The 21,326-nt window shown below is 38.3% G+C and overlaps 1 pseudogene; it reads right to left on the bottom strand.

Annotated features, from left to right (window-relative positions):
* Nucleotides 1-466: 466 nt before the first annotated feature.
* LOC105726078 (ADP-ribosylation factor-like protein 8B) lies at nucleotides 467-1,064 on the bottom strand (annotated as a pseudogene).
* Between the last annotated feature and the right edge of the window lie 20,262 nt (nucleotides 1,065-21,326).

The following is a 21,326-nucleotide window of genomic DNA, read 5'->3' on the forward strand; positions in this document are numbered from 1 at the left end:
AATCAGCCAGGTGTGGTGGTGCACGCCTGTAGTCCCAGCTACTTGGGAGGCTGAGGCAGGAAAATCACTTGAACCCAGGAGGCAGAGGATGCAGTGAGCTGAGATTGGCCACTGCCCTCCAGCCTGGGTGACAGAGTGAGGCTCCATATCAAAAAAGGAAAGAAAATCTGGCTCAGAAAGACCAGAATGGAAATATGCAATTTTCTTGATTTAAGATGGTCAAATGTTTGTGGGTTTTTTATTATTATTATTTTAAAAAGCTCCATACATGATTTAAGACAGCTATGTGTAAGAAGTCTTTTTGTGTGTGCTGACTTTATCATGACAACTCTAGCTGATTCTTCACGAGGGATTAGGGATACACATCTTCAACAGTGCACGTGAGAAATAAGCTCTGAAAAAGGCAATTTCTTGGGTTTGGGAAGGACCATACTCTGGGAATTACTTCAGAGGAACTGACAATGATTCTAGGATTATAGCCAAGAAGGACTGGAAGACTTCAGGAGATGCTTCAGCTTCTTTGAGATTTTGAATGCTGAATAAGCCACTGAAGTGTGATATCTATATTATCCTTTTCCTAGCAAGAAATTGAATAGCAGCATTTTCTCTATCCTGAATAACAGATAGATTCATTTTTTCAGTTAGCTGTTTCTCATCCACGGCATTAGGAAGATCTCTCTTGTTTCCAAGCACTAGCACTGGAATTCCTCGTTACTGAGATTTATCTAGAGGATTACGTAGTTCATTTAGGGAAGGTTCGACCTTTTCACAATCTGTAGCATCTATCACGTAAACTGTAGCATTGACTCTTCTGCAATACCCTCCCACATGCTTCAAAATCGGGGTTGTCCTCCTGTGTCCTAGATCTCTACTGTGACATTACCTTTAGTTACCTTCCTCATGTTGAAGTTCACTGTGGGTATCACATCTTCACTAAACTGACCTGATGTGATGACACTGATGAAGGTGGTCTTCCCAGAGTACTGCAGCCTCACGAGCTCCATCTCCTCCTTTCAGAAGAGTGAACGGAATTAGTCCAGCAGGCGGGAGACGAGCACCAGCATGATGGCGGCCGGGAGCAAGGACTGAGTGGAGGGCAGACCAGTGGCGGCACTGATGACTTCCACACGAGCCGTCTCTGCCCGACCACCCAATGGCTCCTCCCAGCCCCACGTGACAAGGGTGGACACCAGCGAGAGGCAGCAGCTGCTCCTACATTCTAATCTACTCCCTGGTTTTCTCTTTACTGCTGACATCAGAATAATCTCCTTTCCATGTCCACATTTTGTAGGGAAGAAGTGATCCATAAATTACATGAGAAAGGGGCGCTAAACCAGTTTTTACTGCTGTCTCATCCCTAAACTTTATGCCTTGCAATCATGGTGGAAGGTTAAGGAGGAACAAAGGCACATCTTACATGGTGGCAGGCAAGAGAGCTTTAAGAGAAAGTTAACTTTTAGTTTTATATTAATAATTACCATAACAATCGATGCTAAGTCATCCACCTATGCACTTCTTTCTTCTCTCTTCATTACCCCTGCGTTGTCATTATGAAAAAGTTGACTTCAGATGAGACCCAGAGGCAGAATAGGCTGTGCATCAACTTAAGAACAGTACTTGGCAAAAGATGAGTCTTCATTTCCTAAGGGAATAAGTAAATACCTATCGGAAGATTATATTTCATTGGTGTATAGTATATAGTTCATTATAATAGCAAACTAACATCTATCAAAAATAACCAGTGAGCAATTTTTGACCAGTACCTTCTGAAATAGTCTTTTAGAAGATTCTCCTTTAAAAATATTGCTGCATCTGCATAAACTCAGGAAAATTCTGGCAACCCCAGGATTTAACTCAAAAAGATATAACAATAAAGGGAGCTATTTAGGAAACATCAGTGTGATTCAGATTTCCTTCTATCATTAGCTATCTGCAGATTCAATTTTGTGTGAAAACCATTTTAGGGTTGGGGCAGGGGGGATCTTGGAGCAAACAGCTGTAGTCCAGTTACTTACCTTTTCAGAGGACTACCTCACTGGGTTTCAGACAGATTATCTCTGTAAAGATACCCTCAACTGAATTGCTGATGGCAGCCAGATAAACACTTGATTCCTGACAAATGGCTGGAATATTAAATGTTTAGTCTTTATTGCTGGTTGGTGCAGAGCAATAGGTTTAACTTTTAGGCAGGCCAAGGATAGGCCAGCCAAGTTTGTAGATGTTGAGGAACCAGACAAGAATAGATCTGAATAGAAGAATAACAGCTTGGCCCCAGGTTGTCCCAGGGTGTTTCTGAGAGCAGGACGGAAATACCTTCAAACATTTCACTTCTGCTCTGTCATACCAACAGTAACAGGAGTCTCATATTTCAAAGCCGTGCTTGAATATGGCAAAAAAGGTTACCCTCCAAATTTTAAAGCAGATGTAATATAAAACAGAAGTTAGATATTTTCTGTGAGATGAAATAAATTCCCTTTATGTTTTCTAGAACTTAATGCTTCTTGGTTAATATATACTTTGGTTATTGTTATTTTGAAAGAAGAGATGAGAATTCATATAGTAAAATTAATAAACAGAAAGCAAGTTTAAATTATAGCTAATCCGGAAATATTAGTATTAAACATTTTAATGTTAGTGCTACCTATCTAATGTCAACAAAAAGAGTCAAACTCTGTAAAATATTTGAAGAGATTTATTCTGAGCCAAATATGAGTGACCAATGGCCTGTAACACAGCCCTCAGGAGATCCTGAAAACATGTGGCCAAGGCAGTTGAGCTACTTGGTTTTATACATTTTAGGGAGACATAACACATCAATCAATATACGTAGATGTACATTGTTTCAGTCCAGAAAGCTGGGACAACTGGAAGGTGGAGGATTTTCCAGGTCATAGGCAGATTTGTAGATTTTTCTGCAAAGTGCAATGGCTCATGTCTGTAATCCTGGCACTTTTGAGAGGACAAGGCAGGCAGATCACTTGAGGCCAGGAGTTTGAGACCAGCCTGGCCAACATGGTAAAACCCCATCTACACTAAATATACAATAATTAACCAGGCGTGGTGGTACACACCTGTAATCTCAGCTAATTGGGTGGCCAAGGCAGGAGAATAACTTGAATGCAGGAGGCAGAGGTTGCAGTGAGCCAAGATAATGCCCTTGCACTCCAGCCTGGACGACAGAGGAAGACTCCATCTCAAAAAAGAAAAGAAAAGATTTTCTGATTGGCAATTGGTTGAGTTATTGTCTAAAGATCTGGAATCAATAAAAAGAAATGTCTGGGTTGCCATAAGGGTTTGTGGAGTCCACGGTTTTATCATGCATATGAAGCCATCAGGTAACATGTTTCGGAGAGACTAGATTATAAATGTTTCTTACCAGACCTAAAGAGTCTGTTCTATCAGTCTTAAAGTCTGTGTTGATGTTAATGCTGGTCAGCTGGGCCTGAATTCTAAGCAGGAGAAGAGTATAGTGAGGTGTGTCCAACTGCCCTCTTCCCATCATGGCTGAACTAATTTTTTCAGGTTAACTTTAGAATGCCCTTGACTGAAAGAAGGAGTCCATTCAGATGATTGAGAGGCTTGGAATTTTATTTTTGGTTTACATCAGAATGACACATTGTCTCAAAATATTTTGGCTGAATTTTTATTTTTATTTTTTAATCATGGAATAGAAGAATCCCCAAATTATTTTCCTCCCTAATCTTACTTATAGCTTTCAGTTTCTCCTTTTAAGTCAATTACCTAATTAAAAAAATATCCATCTTGTAAATCAGGACTATTAAAGGAATGAAGTATTTCCTAAGCAACTGCTCCAAAGGAAGAAAGAAAATTTTCAAATTATTTTATGTTAATTAATACTCATAAAAAAAAAAAAAAACAAAAAAAAGACAATTAATACTTGTAAGGCAAGATCAGAGCTTTCCTGTTAATTTTTTGAACTAACCAAAAATAAAAGAATTTTGATGACTAGGCAAAATTTTGATGACTTTCAGTTTGTCAAACCAGTGGAAATAGACACATTAAACTGACATTCAGTTCCAATTAAATTAATTGGTGCCAATAGCTCAGTTATCAGAAACACAGGTAGATAGTAAACATGCTCATATGGGTTCTTCTACTTATAATGTTTCTTTAAAAAAAAAAATGTTGGCTAGGCATGGTGGCACACACCTAGAATCCCAGCACTTTTGGAGACAAAGGTGAGAAGATGGCTTGAGCCCAGGAGTTTGAGACCAGCCTGGGCAAAATGGCAAGACCTCATCTTTACAAATTCAAAAAAAAAATTAGCTGGGCATGGTGGTGCACACATGTGGTCTCAGCTACTCAGAAGGCTAAGGTGGGAGGATCACTTGAGCCTGGACAGTTGAGGCTGCAGGGAGCTGTGATGGCACCACTGTACTCCAGCCTAGATAACAGAGCGAGACCCTGTCCCCACAAAAAAGGCAAGGGAAGTTAATATTTGTCTAAGAGTAATTGACGATATCAGTGTCAGAATAAAATTCAAAACCTTATTATCTGGATAGATGTGAAATAGTGGATTTATTAGAGAACAGGAATTAAAATTCTAACTCTATAAAATATCTGCCAACTTTTTATCAGAAACAGTCTTGGTTCAAAGAATTCTTGTCACCTAGGACAGTATTAAATGTTTCTTGTTACTGGAAATATAGTCAGAAGAAAACATCATTTAATGCCTAATTAATAAACAGAAAACACCATCATAAAATTAGAGAAAAAAAGAAAGCAAACCAAGAACAATCCTTATCTCAAGGCCCAAGATATTCAATAATTATGTTCCATTTCATGACTATTTGCAAAATTTTCCAGTAACAAGGGGTAGCATCTCTTCGGGAAGTTGGCTTCATTTTACTTATGGTTAAAAATCCCTGAGAGAATTTTTAGGAAAAAAAAAAATAATAACTCTAAAGCCTTACCCTGGGCTGTCACAGTTGCACAGGGTCCCACAGTCAGAAGGGTCACACAGTTGTGGGTTCTTGCTCTGTCTTGGAGTGCTTAATCATCTTCTCTTTGAGTTTTGTAAGTGAAGTTCCATGGGACAAGGGCACATTCCTGGAGTTTGGAGGTACCCACTAGGTACCTCCCATGACACATGGGAATCATGGGAGCTACAATTCAAGATGAGATTTGGGTGGGGACACAGCCAAACCAGATCATGCCCCCACATTGGCCTGTCAGCCTCATAGCTCATTCAGGGTGACAGGAGGTGAAGGGAGATCTGCCCACCCTCTTTCCAGGTACCTCACTTGTTCCAGAAGGGAATTTGTAATAGCCTTGGGGATCACTGGCCTACTGTGGGTGATGTTGCCAGGCCCATGGGAGGAGGAAATGCTGCCTCAACATCCCTAGCTAGGGCAGGGGGCATGGGTTTGGTGGGTGGAGGACTGGAGATTGGGAAAGGGAGCAGGGACCCTACAGCTGGTGAGTTGCAAGCCCATCAAGCAGTGGGGAGGGTGCACTCACCGAGTCTGCACTTGCTCACAAGTATCCTAGTGCCCGAGAGAGCATAACACTAAACAGCAAAGAAAATGCACAGAAACTGGTGGCGCGCAGACTCTCTGGAACAACACTACATTTTGAGTGATTTAGTATTTCCCAGAAATTTGTCACCCTAAATAACATTTACAAAATTTTTTTTTGACTAGTAAGTTTTTCAGTAGAAGCAGCAAATGTCACTTAAAAACCATGTGTGCTTATGAAAGGAGGTCGTTTTTACTTTAGATCGATTATGAGTGCTGCTTACTCTCAGTTTCTCACTCAAATCCACCCTTCACTCATCTGCACTCTGCTCTGTGGTCTAGGAGGCTGCAGTCTATGGACAGCGTTGCCTGGGGCTTCCTTGCCTGCTGGTGTCCAGTTGGGTTTAGCAATAATGGTAAACAGTATGTGATGGAAGATCCAGAGCAGAATTTGGGCAGTTTGATTCCTTTGCCCCCTCTTTGCTAGGTGCAGTTTGGACAGAAGCTTCCTTCCTCAGCTCTAGGTTTTGTTGAGCTCCCCCTGTCACCCTCCAGGGCTCACTGCCCTTTGCTCTTGCCCCCTGGAGCCTGTGGCTGGTAATGGCTTCCCACTATTGCCAGTTCATGGGTGCTTTGTCATCCCTAGTTAGTTTCTTTAATTTGGCTCACCACTCTGTGGTCGGCTGCTTTCCCAAGCTTTCTTTGGTTAAACCCTTTGAGACAGCCTTCTGTTTCTGCCAGCATTCTGATTGACACAGCACCTCTTCATACAGCACACAAGTGGATGCGATGCAAGTGTGTAGCTTGGAGGCGTTTAATTGGCGCATACATCTTAGAACCATGCTGTCATCTCATTTCCTGGTTCATCCCTCCGCATACTCTGATGGCCTGGCAATATGCTAACTTGGCTAGGCTGGACGACATTTCCCAACATTTGCGTCCCTTTATGTTTCTAGTTAGGGTTGGTCACAAAGATATTTGAAAAGGGGAGGTCGACTAACTTTTAGGCTCAAGGATCTGTGATGAGGCACCAGGTATTGTGGCAACTCGTGCCCATTGGCATTTGCCTGCTGGCTGCCCTCACTGGTGTGGGCAGTACCTGGGCCTGCAGCTGTTCTGTCAACCCCAGATCCTCCCATAGCTCCTCTGATGTTTGGGCCACGTGTGTGTCCAGCTCCAAAACAAAAATGCCAGCTTCCCCTGCAGGACACCCACGTCATCGGCGTTGGCAGGGAGGAGACTCACCAGGCTCCAGTCTGTCTCTGTGGGCTCCAGTTTATGCCCATGGGTTCCAGTTTCCTTTATTCTTTTCCACTTTCCATCTGTTTTCCCTTCCTGCCTGTGGCCCTGCAGACTGAAGGTCAAACACCAGACAGAAAGACTATAGTCGTACAGAGACTGCCCAACCCTTTCCCATGGTGGTATGAGGTTAATTCTTGTAATACACAATATTTGTATAATAAAGAATATGTAGCATGGTTCTGTGTCTCCCATCAAACTCCTACATACTTACTTATACCATCATTCTTTTATCTTCCCATATGTACATTAGATGTTTTAATAGTTTCTGCCATTGGTTTTTCTTCTTTATTAATGCCACTTCAACTATAATTTCAGAGCCTCATTACCTTCTAAAATATCTTAGAAATAACACTCTGAAATTATATTCCTTTGAGAACATAATTAACTAATTAACATCAATCTGGATGCCTGCTTTGAGGCCATTAGCATCCCACAGAGGCTATGATTTGTAAATTAAACTAAAATTCAAATTGGCTTCTCTGTTATTTCTCAAACTATTGTATAATAATTACTAGGTTTCTGTGAAAATATTTAAAAATTGTTCAACTTACAATTTTAAATGACCTATACATTTCACTGATACACATGAATTCCATTCTTTCTCTTCTCTTTTTCTTAACTATTCTTTCTCTTTCTTCCTTTTTCTTTCTAGTTAAATGAATGTCTAAATTGGTCAGAAAACATCTTCTCTTATTTATTCTTCTGATAAACTACTCCTGGTAAGCAACCTCCTTTCTTTCCACTGTTTATCAATGGAAAGTAAAGACCTTCTTTAATTGGGTCAATAAAAATCCCCTCCACCTGAGCCCATTCTTCTATTGTAACATTTATTGCAAATAGAAATTTTTTCCATATTCTCTTTATCTAAATTTTTCCCTAATTTGAAATTCATTATTATGTCATTGATTTTGTGCGTGTGTGTGTGTGTGTGTGTGTGTGTGTGTGTGAGAGAGAGAAAGGTTACTAATTGATCTAAATGTTTTTTATATTCCAGAAATGGCTACATTCCTATTTTCTTTCTTATCTTGGAATTTACTTGTCAAAGCTAAGACTCTAATTCATAGAGCATATGCATTATCTGATATCTATTTCTGATGGAAAATGTGACATAATGTTAGATGTTAACATTCAGAATAAATTATGTCAGGATTTTCTTTGCCAGGAATGTCTTTGCCTTTATGAATCCTTTAATATTGTGAATTATGCCTAAATATATTTATATTAAAAAAAGGGGCAAGTTTATTTTTGTAAAAGTAAGTAAAATAAGCATGACCAGCATATCTAAGAATCAAGACCTTTAGATTATCTAAAAATAGAATAGAAAGAAAATGAATCTTAACTTGTCAATTTGTGAAATTGAGTTAGAACAAAATAATTATTTAGAGAGCAATTACATTTCAAAAGCCTTTCATATTCACCAGCCTGAAAAATATTTTTAATGTAACCATTAAAATCTGACTTTCTTTACTATGTGAATTCCCTCATATAAGATAAATAAGAACATTGATATTAATAAGAACATGCATTACCTTATTTAATTAAATGCCATCCACAGTGGAACTCATCAATCTGAGGAAGATAATGGACTTGGATGGTTAGGCCATTATAAAGCTAAGCCAAGATTTCCTTCTAATTTTACAAATCATTTTCTAAATCAAATACACATATTGGCACAGTGTTCATTTTAGTTAAAAGAGGCTTATTTTAAAAGTAATTGGCATGGAACCTGGACAGTGTCCTATTCCACTAATTTTATTGTCCTGGGTAACTCACAACAAATAGATAAAAAGCAGGATCAGTAATTTCCTGAGCCAGAACTCAGTTTGCAATTAACATAGAGTTTATTTAGACAGAGTGAAGGAAGGGGGGAGAAATAAATAAATTCATAGGAAGGTCAGCTGAAATTAATATTAAACTCCACATAGTAAAATATATTTTGTGTAGTTTGCTACTAACCAGTTGGTTTCATTTGTATAATATATATCCCATAATTCCCTAAAATATAGACTAACATGACAACCAATAATACTATAATACCATCTCAATTTAAAAATATATAGTGATTATCTAGATTTTTAAGAATCACTGAAAAGAAGCAGACAATTTATATTGTTTTCAATGTGAAGAGAAGGAAATCATTTGCCTTGTGAGTTTTACTTCTTGATTAATATAATAATTACAGTATTGGACATTTTAGAAAAAAGATTGATATTTCAACATAAGATGAAAATTGCCAAGTAATATTTAGATTCAGAATCCCACGTGGAATTCCTTGAAATAAATAAAAGGTAAAGTGCTCATTTCCTCTCCAGGAAACAAAGTAATTATCCTTTTTTAACTAGGATTGATGCTACTAGTTCTTGAATTGATGGAAGTTGATGTCAATGTTTTCTATTTTGGAACATTGAAATTATGCTTTCACATATTGTGATAAGATTACGCATGTTATTTTTCTTGATTAGATGCCTGACATTCTACTATTAAAAGATTATATATTATATATCATATATATGATATATGATACTACTAAGTGATTTACAGAGTCATATAACATCTCAAGATCCTTAAGCATGGGTGTTAGCTCTTTAACTGTCTAAATATCTTAAAATGAACAGAACAAACATTTTTTATTGTACTATTTATTGCAAATAAATATTTTTCTATTTGCAATACATCAGAGTGAGTATATATATGTCTCTAAAATTTCAATCACATAACTTATTCTGTTAGTTTTCAGCAGTACTAACTCACAAGAGAAATCTGGGAACTGTGCTACAGACTGATTTTCCTATATAAATTCAAAGACAAAGATGGTGTTGTCGTAAGTCTAGTAAAATGTAGTGCCAAAAACAGTCCTTTAGAGTTCTAATTTTATACAAAAATAGCCACTTTTTCTCACTCATACTTTAATTTTATGAAATAATGCTACATAGACTCAACTGCATGAATTTCACTCATAACCACAATGCCAAAATTTTAACGTGGATCAATCCATGTTCAGGATAGTCTGCCATAAAATTACTGATTGATCCCTTTGGTTGAACTCTGTTACAAACTGATTTCTCCTTTCTCTATTTAGGTAGATTTATAGACCTATCAATCATCACTTAAAGTCAGTAGTGTTGAAATGTTATTTAACAAGGCTTCACAGCTAGTGTTACGAACTAATAATGTAAAACTTTTAAAGGAGGTTTGGAGAATAAAACTGACTTCAACATTTTATCCTTTAAAACACTGTAAATCCTTTATAATAATGGGAATTGTTAACAATTCATAAAAAAATTAAACTTAAGATAGTGCATCAAAAACTTAAATGAAAGGTCTTCTTTTGGAATCAAGTATGCATACTGCCATTTATTACATTTTCATAATTCTATAACACTCATCCATGGTCAAAGCACAGTCAACATTTTAAAAATTTTAAATAAGCAAGCATTGTAAATTCATGTTGTATTTGAATTTTAAGGTAATTCTTCCTAAACATATTTCATTTTCACTTCCTGAAAACAGTTGCTTTTGTTGCATTGATGAATGAGTCGGTTGATACTCAGCAGTTTGTGGGCTCCTTGAAAGTGAAGCCAGGATCACAAGGCTATGCGATGGCTTCACCAAAAACATGTGATTCCACACTAGCCTTGTTTGTTTTTTACAGTGTGACTGAAGGGGTAATTAAGGGGCAAAGTGTAGACTCAGGGTATTTGAACTTCAGCAAAGCATTTGACAAGGTCTCTCATATAATATCTTTGAGGATTAAAGGAAGAAATGTTAGCTGGAGGCAAGAACAGTGTGATAGATTGAGCCCTGGATGAATCATAATCATAATCATGATCAAGACATGTCAAAATGACCATACTCAAGGGCAAGCTCTGTCCTTGGCCCTTTGCTGATCAAATTTATTAATGACTTAGATGAGAATATGAAGCTCTGTAGATTTATGGCCAGCATAGATAACTGAGTAACAGAAAGATTTGCACAATTGGGTTGAATTTACTAAGATGGGATTTAACACAGTAAGTTCGTGATATTTAGTCTGAAAAAAAAATGAACAAGTGAGATTGGAGGAAATGTAGCTCCGCAATCCTAGTGAAAATAGGAGTCAACAGGAAGATGTGACTCTTAGCAAAGCTACACTGCCCTTGAGCTGCAAGACAAGAATGTCCAGAGTGAGAAAGGCAAATCTCATCTGAAACATTATATTGTCTATGGGCTATTCGAGATTATTCGAAAGAAAGTGATCAGGACAGTGAAATAATTTTAAAGCATGTGATATGAGAAACAGTTAAAGAAATTGGGAGGCAAGAAGGCAGAGGGAATCCAAAATCATAACTTTTTTTTTTTTTTTTTTGAGATGGAGTTTCGCTCTTGTTACCTAGGCTGGAGTGCAATGGGGATCTCGGCTCACTGCAACCTCCGCCTCCCGGGTTCAAGTGATTCTTCTGCCTCAGCCTCTCGAGTAGCTGGGAATACAGGCATGCGCCACCACGCTGGCTAATTTTGTATTTTTAGTAGACATGGGGTTTCTCCATGTTGGTCAGGCTGGTCTTGAACTCCTGACCTCAGGTGATCTGCCTGCCTCGGCCTCCCAAACTGCTGGGGTTACAGGCGTAAGCCACCGCGCCCGGCCCCAGAATCATGACTTAAAACATTTGAAGGACAGCCCCTAAAAGAAGAAGAACCACACTCATGCCTAGTACAAAGGGTAATACTGAGACCATCCTCCATGTTGAAGTGAAAAGGCTCTTTCCACAGAACGATGTCAGCTTATAAATGTAGAAGGATTAATGGAATTAGAAAGTCACCATTTGCAACTGCCATTGCAGTAATTGACTGAGGCAAAGATAATTACTGGATGCTAAAACCAATAAGAGAAAGGGTGGTGAGAAATAGGATACTCACAGGATGTCAAAATATTAACCCACAGATGATGTTCTTCTATAGCTTGTTTTAAACCACAATTTAATTCTATATAAATGTATTAGTGAACAATTTGAACAGAATGCAGATTTTGCACTTGCTTATACCTGATTTAATCCAGGACAATTATCCTGTCACCCGTTTCTACATGCAATCTTCAGGTCTTTTCAGGGGCAAGCGCCCTGTTTCTAGAGTATATATATATATTTCTTTGCCATTTAACAAGTGTAAAACTGTGCTACCATTTTTATTGGGCTCCTGCTTTTTTAAAAAATGTGTAATTGATGAAGTTTTTGTGTGTTGTGTCTTTAACCTGATTTTCCCCATAAGCCCTGTGGTTTTTATTTTGCAATTTTTCATACCTGATGATTTTTAGTACCACGTCTGCTAAATTATAGCAGACTCACTGTATTTGCTAATCACAAAGTTTACAAGTACCCACAATAGAGTGATCTTGCTGTCTCTGCCTTACATGAAATAATCATCAATAATCTAACATGGCATACCTCTTGACAGGATGCAATATGATGTACACACGTAATCTATACAATGGCCAGAAATGTCTTAGTTGGATCTAATTAAGCTTTCATACGTAAACAAAATAGGATATATATTTATATATTCACATACAAGACTGGCTCAGAATTTTCACTTAGCACAAATAATACATTAAATTTGAAAATGAAAACTAAAATAAAACTGGCAATGGAAAAATTTTACAGAAAATTAAGGAAATCTGAAAATAGAGCATTAGATGACAATTGGGAGTTATTGTTTATTTTCCTAGGTATGGTAATGGTATCATCATTATACAGAAGAATATCCTTTTCTTAGGAGATGCTTACTAAGATCAAGGTAAAATATCATAATGTGTGCAATGGGGGTGCTCACAATTCTTTTTTAAAATTATGTTTTAAAGATTTAGCAATAAATAATTGAAAAATTAATCAAAATATCATTAAAAAGTGAATGAGAGAGTTGGGAAAAGCATATTAGTAATAATGACATTTTCAGGTTAAAAGTAATTTTTGTGGTCTACTCCTTTCTGAAATATCTGTGTAAATTTTGTATGAGATATATCCAGATTTATTCACTGGAAAAAAATAGACTACTGACAAGTCAACATTAAAATGCCTGGTACTAAAAAACATAGCACCCCTTCATTGGATAATGAGCTTCAGGGAATTGTATTGGAAGGCAATGAAGCAAAGAAATGATTTATTTATGTGTAACCTCAGATGATAAAATGACTTGTAAGGGTGAGAAGGGTATTCTCAGGAAACACGGCAATGCTGCGAAAAAGTGAGCAAATACTTTAAAATTTTTTTATGTTATTATTATTATTATTATTATTTTAGACAGGAGTCTTGCTCTGTCACCCAGGCTGGAGTGCAGTGGCATGATCTCGGCTCACTGCAACCTCTGCCCCCCAGGTTCAAGCAATTTGCCTGCCTCAGCCTCTCGAGTAGCTGGGATTACAGGCATGTGCCACGACACCTGGCCAATTTTTGTATTTTCAGTAGAGATGGGGTTTCACCATGTTGGCTGGGCTGGTCTCAAACTCCTGACCTCAAGTGACCCACCCTCCTCAGCCTTCCAAAGTTCTGAGATTACAGGCATGAGCCCCCACACCGGGCCAAGCAAATACATTTAGATAGAATTTGTTAAAGTAAAACAAACACAAAATCTATAAATATGTTTGTACAAAATATTAGTTCTAAGAGAAGCATTGAGAAGTCTTTATGGCTTCTGATCTTTTCTTGAGTAATCGCGTATTAATCTTACCCTTGCTTCTTTGCTCCTTAGACACCCTCCTCTCAAATGATTATGTCAGAGAAACTACGCTCATGAAGTTTAAGTAAAAACAATTTCAAGCTTTTAATGCAACATTATTTTCGGCAGTGAAAAAGATGATCTCATTAAGGAAAAATATCGGAATAATGTGTCATCTATTAGATGATTTTACACTCGCTTTAGCTTTAGAACCAAGTGTGATAACCTGTAACCACACTGTGGTCACTCGTAATTTTGTTAAACTCTTAACCACTTGTAGGATTTTGCTTTTTCTATGTTTGGGCATTCCTTCAAATCATTAATCTTTTATGTTTCCTCTGTGAATGAAAAGCACATTTTATTTTCATCCATCTGAGACAATTGAAGTATGATTATCTCTCAAACTTGAAAATTGATGAGCAATATATCAAAATTATAAGACAATTTGTTACATTCGAATGTATTTATTAAGAGCAAAACTTTCATTTAATTCACTTGACATCCGTTTCATAGAGCCATAGACCTGAGCAAAATTTTATTTCTATGGAAAAGAATAACTAAAAAATGCGAATGAGGACAAGCTCTAGGTTCTCAGTACTGGTGGTGGTGAATTGGAAAGTTATGGGAAGCATGGCTGGATTTTAAAAAGGCACTCTCCAGAGAAAGGGCTACGACATGGGTCTGCCATGTGCTTGCTGTGTCCAGGGTGCTAAGAGTGAAGCGGGAGAAGGTTAGGGGAGAACGTCAAAAGCCCACGAGAACAAGTGCATTTTATGAATTGATGCTTTGAATCTTCTTGAAATAATTCTTCTGAACATTGTTGATGGTCAAGATAGAGCTATCATTTGCAAATTACCAACTGACTAGTCTCTTGTTCCCTAAAATCTGTAACTATTGGAACTCTGACACCCGTCAAAAACTACAGCTGATCATACTTTACAGTTTCTTGATTTCATGATTGATGGCATCAGTCATTTGTCTTAGAGGGGCTCATTGTTGGAGAAATGCAAGAGAAAATAGAGAGGTTTATTCCAAGTTTTTCGCTTCCCCTCTCTTTGGTTATTGCTAAATTGGACAGCAATACCCTCACTGCACGCTCTCTCCCCCAAATTTCTAAAGCAAATGAGGAAGCTATTCTTCCTTTGCCTTTTTGTGACCTTTCTTTTTTTCCCCAGAGAGCCCTGGAAATTTATTTAACTAGATTTCATCTAGATAAAATGGATGGTTAGGAAGAGAAGGAAGCATATAATCTGCTTATGTGGGCCCCAATACTTCCTAGAAATGACCCTGTGTGCCAAATTCCCCTAAGGAGATGCCTTGTTGTTTTATAATCGATGGAGCATCTTATAATTATACAACCATTAATTCCTTTTCCTGCTTCAAAATTCACTGATTTACTTATGTGACAGTGTCATTAAAGCTCATATATCATTTTTCACCATTAATCCATTATTCATGAGTTTTCTCCATCTCTGAAGTATGTTCGTCAGGAAAAATAGCCTCAATTTGCATTTTAATTGACCAAATGTACAGTGGTATCTAATAATATAAATGGTGATTTCTGGTTAAGTAGAAGCTTATGTTTAGTAGGATTAAAATGATCTTTATTTTATAGTTCTCTCTTCTGATGTGATTTTCATGAATGTTCTAAAGTAAACAAACAGAGATTGCTTGTATGTTAACTGGCTTTACCAATAGCTATACAACTAGGGTTGCCAGATAAAATATAGGAGGCCCCATTAAATTTGAATTTCAGATAAACAATTATTTTTCCTTAGTATAAATATTCTGCAAATATTGTATGCATACTTATATATATAATTATTTGTGTGTGTTTTTTTTTTGAAATTCAAATTTAACTGTGTGCTCTGTGTTTTTATTTAGTAAATTTGGCAACCATTCCTGCATAGTGACAAAGTCGAAACAACTGCATAATTCCCTACTGTCGGCAGAGATCTCCTTATTACCATTTATTCCCTTTATTATTTTTAAAAATATGTTTTTGACAATTTTAATAATCTTGAATAACTATATTGGTAGGTACCAGGAAACAATATTGATTTTGTATTTTTGACCTTGTGTTGAGATAATCAGGTTATATCCATTCAAATTCCCATTGTATAAAAATACGTAATGTTTGCTATACAATTTTATTCTACTAGATCGTATTTACAGAAAATTTTGCATAGACTAAATCTTCAACAAATATTTGTTTAATTTATTTTGCAACTCCTTTCATTCTTGGAAGAATTAAAAACTAAAAGTCCATTCAATCAATTTATGTCTCTACTTCAGGAAAAAAATAAATTCCAGTAAATAAAGTCATGAACATATTGTGCCCCAAAGCAGTCAGCAGGTCAGCCATCTGGACTTTTGTTTTTTTTTTTGAGACAGAATCTGGCTCTTTCACCCACGCTGGAATGTAGTGGCGCAATCTTGGCTCACTGCAACCTCCACCTCCTTGGTTCAAACAATTCCCCTGCCTCAGCCTCCCAAGCAGCTGGGTTTACAGGCTCACTCCACTGTGCCCAGCTAATTTTTTTGTATTTTTAGTAGAGATGGGGTTTCACCATGTTGGCCAGACTGGTCTTGAACTCCCGACCTCGTGATCCGCTCGCCTCAGCCCCACAAAGTGCTGGGATTACAGGCATGAGCCACCGCGCCCACCCAACCATCTTCATTTTTACTTTTCATTTTCCTTGACTTCAAGAGAAATATATTCATTTCCTATTGCTGTTTGTAACAAATGACACAAACGTAGTGGCTTTAAAGAACACAAATGTATTCTCTTAAGCTTCTAGATGTCAGAAGTCTTAAATTATTCTCTTGGGGCTAAAATCAAGGTGTTGGCAGGGCTGGTTTTTTCTGGAAGTTTCAGGGAGAATTCATTTCTTTGCCTTTTTCACCTTTTTGAGGCCGTTCACATTCCTTGGCTCAAAGCCCCTTCCTCATTCTGATCCAGCTTTGTGCTCTGTCATGACATCTGCTACTACTTACTCTGATCACACTGTCTCCTCTTACAGTGACCCCTGTGATTATATTGGATTCACCCAGGTAATCCAGAATAATCTCACCATCTCCTTTACCACACCTGCAAAGTTTCCTTTACTATATAAGGTGACATACACTCAGGTTCTGGGAATTAGGATATGAACCTTTGGGGAAACATTATTCAACCTACCATAAAAAGGGATTGGCAAATTCAATCTCATAATACATTTCTACGTCTGTATCAGAAATAAATTATATACATGCACACACACCTTACATTTACAGAGTGTTAGTATTTCTTTTTAATAGTAGTGCTTTTCACTTCCAAGAACTAATTTGAGTAATATTCTTAGAGTAGGTAGTCACGCAGACATGAACAGGCCGGGAGACCGCCCCTCACCACCGGGAGCGTCAGGCAACCATCAGGAGATGGTCAGGAGGTTATTAAACCGTCTTTCTAGAATAATAATTGGTCACAGCCAGTGCTAGGGAAAGGCAATCTCCCAATAGATAGAAAAAAACTGAAACTGGTGATCAGCAGCTTCCTGATATGATCTCAGAAGTTGGGTGAGCGGGCTCAAGCATGAACAGTTTGAGAAAATGGCAGAGTTTAATTTGTATATGATTTTCCTCTAGAAATGTTTGGTAAGAGAAGAACACCTCAAGTGAGCATGTGCTCAACTTCAGTAAACACACACTGCGCGTGTGGTCCCTCCCAAGGGCTGGCAGCTCACGGCGCATGTGGACAGCCCACCCCAAGGGAAGAATCAGGGTAGAAGGGATGCAGCCCCCTGGAAGTATGCCAGCGGATAAACCCCAAGTCAAAGGTCCAACCGCACACATGCTCTCAAGTCACCTGCTTGGTCCTTTTCCAAGTGGACTTTATTTCCTTTTGTCCCTGCTCTAAAACTTTTTAATAAACTTTCTCTCCTGCTTTAAAATTTGCCTAGGTCTCACCTTCTGCCTTTTGCCCCCACTTGAATTCTTTCTTCTGGGGAGGCAAGGACTGAAGTCGCTGCAGACCCACATGCATTCGGATCTGCCGCCTGTAACATCAGAACACCATGGTGGTGTAGCCCAGACGGGTATTGTTCTGCTGCTTTTCCTATGCCCATTAATAAACACAACTGCAGCCTTTTGAGTGTTTACTATGGCCTAGGTATAATGTTGGGAATCTTTCACTTCCTTTCGTTGTTGGAACCACCCTATGAGGTAGGTTCTGTTATTATTCTCATTTCCAGATGATAACAATGGAGGGTAGAGAGATTAAGTGAATGAGCAACAGTTACGAAGACATTTTCGAAATGTAGTGTTTGCTCAGGCACTGTAGTACTTCACACACATTATCCCATTTAGTCCTTCCAAAACTTCAATGTGCAGATAATGTTAATACTCACAGTTTGGAAGAGGTTAAATAACGTACCCAAGGTCACGCAGCTTGTAAGTGGCGGAGCCAGGACGCACACCGGGCTTATTGGATTCTGGGAATTTTTCATATGATTAACCATTGCACTCTGTTGAGTAAGGAACCTGTCTACGGTTGCCTGGTTCATATACAGCAGAACTAAAGTTACAACAAATAACGCCCATTTCCTGGGATGGCGTTCTTTTAATCACAAAGCCATCAGGATGACGGTCTGTCTGGCCTTCTCGTGCAGCCACAGCCCTCAGAGATACCAATTCTATTAGTCCGAGGTTAGGCCCAGGCACTGGCATACTTTAAAAGCTGCCTGGGTGATGATAATGTGCAGCCAGGGTTGTGAACCACTGCCATAAAGGGTAGATCCTAAAATTCCAGGAAGCAACAGGGTATGGTGCATAGAAAGAAACAGAAAAAATAGAAACTGTTCTGGGCTGGGCTCGGTGGCTCATGCCTGTAATCCCATCACTTTGGGAGGCTGAGGCAGTGGATCAGTTTAGGTCAGGAGTTCGAGATCAGCATGATAAAACACTGCCTATACTAAAAATACAAAAATTAGCCAGGCTTGGTGGTGCATGCCTGTAATCCCTGCTACTCAGGAGGCTGAGGCATGAGAATTGCTTGACCTGGGGATGTGGAGGTTGCAGTGAGCTGAGATTGTGCCACTGCATTCCAGCCTGGGCAACAGAGTGAGATCCTGTCTCAATAAATAAATATATAAATATAATTTTTTTAAAAAATGGTTGTTCTGGAGGTCAATTATGTGCCCTTGTCACCAGCCATCAGGAGGTTTGCTATATCCTACAGCCTGTGTGAGTGACAAAGAGTCTGCAGAGAGCTATCAACCATTTCTTTGTTCCTACCTCTGCTGACAAATACAGTGAATGGGAACTTCTCAGAAGCCAAAATTACATCAATGTAATCACTAGTGATTCTGATAAGAGAACAGCCAGAAGTCCCCCAAATTGTGAATGTGCTTTCAGTGAGCTCACATTTTAAAAGCATGAATATAAAACAAAGAAAAAAATAAACCTGAACAAAAATAGATTTAGAAGGATAGCCAGGCCTGTAAAAATATTGTTAGAAAGGCCAATATTTAGAATGTGCTAAATTGCGATGTCTGAAAACAAAACGAAAACATTTTTAGAGCTATGAGAAGCAAGGCCAGGCATGAGGATCATGCCTGTAATCCCAGCACTTTGGGAGGCTGAAGCGGGTGGATCACTCCAACCCAGAAGTTCGAGAGCAGCGTGGGCAACATGGCAAAATCTCATCTCTACAAAAGAATACAAAAATTAGCCGGTGTGTTGGCACATGCCTGTGGTCCCAGTGGAGGTTACAGTGAGCCAAGATCATGCCACTGCACTCCAGCATGGGTGACAGAGAGACTCTGTCTCAAACAAACACAAACAAAAACAAAAAAAGAAATAAAAGAAAAATAACCAAAAAAGAGAGATATAAGAATGAAGGATTTTAAGTAACATAGGCCAAGACATCAGAAAACCCTCCTGTAAGAAAACCCACTGAAGTTTGTATGTGTGCTTTTCCTATCACTTAGAATGATTCTCAGATTAGAAAAGATAAGACAAATATACCTTATTAAATCAAAATTTTAGACCAAATTTAAAGAATCTAACTTATGCTCACTTCACAGCCCTTACCAAGATGAAGTCTTTTGAATATATTATTAACTTGGCCAATCAATAGAATTTTCTTTCTCTTTTTTTTTTGAGACAGAGTCTTGCTCTGTCTCACTGCAACCTCTGCCTCCCAGGTTCAAGTGACTTTTGTGTCTCAGTCTCCTGAGTAGCTGGGATTATAGGCATGCACTGCCATGCCTGGCTAATTTTTATGTTTTTCGTAGAGACGGGGTTTCACCATGTTGGCCAAGCTAGTCTTGAACTCCTGGTCTCAAGTGACCCACTTGCCTTGGCCTCCCAAAGTGCTGGGATTATAGGCATGAGCCACCATGCCAAGCCCAATAGGCATTTTTGGAGTGGGTAAGACCCCGGGCTCGCTTCCAGTGAAGAAGCCCTCTCCCCTTGCCACATCTCCCCATCTCCTTCAGGGGCTTGGTCTAGTCCTAATGAGTTTATATTTCAACAGCAGTGTTGACTTACTATTGAGGCATCAGGAGAACACAGAAATAGAAAGCTGGGGATGTATAAATATTCTCATCTCAAAAATGTAGGGTAACATCTATGAACTACAGACTTGCAGAGTTGTTGTTGATCTCTAGATAGCTCACAGGCCCTTCTAAGATTTCTGCCATCCTTCCCAGCACATCAAGCAGAGCCTAAATCACACAGGGTTTTACAATTACAGGTGAGGTTGCAGTGAAGGCCTGGAGAACTCCAGGGGAAGAGTGCATTTAGCTTCTCTTCATTCCTAATTGAATTTAAGAGTAGGTTTATATTTCTAGATTGGAAATAATTTGCCCTCAAAAGCATGAAAACTTTGCCCCATTGTCTTCAAGGTATTTGAATTCTCCTTCTGGAAACCTATGACCCATTTTTTCCTTGTAGAAACATTTAGAGTCTTCTTTTTATCCCTGTTATTTTGAAATTTTATAAAGATATTCTTTGATATTTGTCTTCTCCCATTCGTGGTGCTGTGCCCTCAACAGGGAACTTTGCTCTGAAAACTTTTACCTTTCAGTTCGGAGAGATATTCTTACATTATGTCTTTGATATTTCTCTTTCTGTTTTCTCTGTTTCTTGTTTCTGGAACTCCTACGAAGAAAATTTTTATCTCTTTCCTGACTTTATTTTTGTATGCTTTTTTCCTATTTTGCATCTCTTTGCTTTTTAACCTTATTCTTTGAGAGATTTCCCTAACTTTATCTTCTAATCCTTCTATTGCATGTTTTATTTTTGCTATCATGTTAATTTCCCAGAGTAGTTTTTGTTATCTGAATGCTCCCATTTTTTTAAGATCAGTTGTTTCATGGAGGAAAGTGTTTTTTTATAACTTTGAGAATATCTATCTTTATATGTGTATTTCCTTCTGCTTCCTGAGCTTTCTCTGTCCCTGCAAGTTTCTTTGTTTTGTTCTTTCATGTCTGGGTTTCTTCAAATGTTCAGTGATCCCGCATGGTCTGTTCCTATTTTAAAATGAGGCTCTGAAAGACCAATTTGGAAGCTCTGTGTGTTCAGGCAGTGCTTATTGTATTGTGAGTATCATGTGGGGATATTGTGACAAGCTCTATCTTTACATTGGCTTTTTCTTTTTTGGGTGGTCAGTTTCCTTAGAAAGGAATGAATACGTGGCTGTCTGTGCACTTGGGAGTGAAACTGGGACACACTTGTCATGATGAAGACTTCCAGTTATCTCCCTCATTGCAGTTTGAGGAAAGTGTGCCATCTGTTTCCTGCCAAGAACCTGACTGATAAGCTTTTGGCTATGCCAGAAATCTCTCGTCCAGAGCTCCCCTGGTTCAGTGTATTCAG

This window comes from Aotus nancymaae, unplaced genomic scaffold (assembly GCF_030222135.1).
Source record: "Aotus nancymaae isolate 86718 unplaced genomic scaffold, 86718_ANA_hifiasm-v0.15.2.pri h1tg000020l, whole genome shotgun sequence".
NCBI lineage: Eukaryota > Metazoa > Chordata > Mammalia > Primates > Aotidae > Aotus > Aotus nancymaae.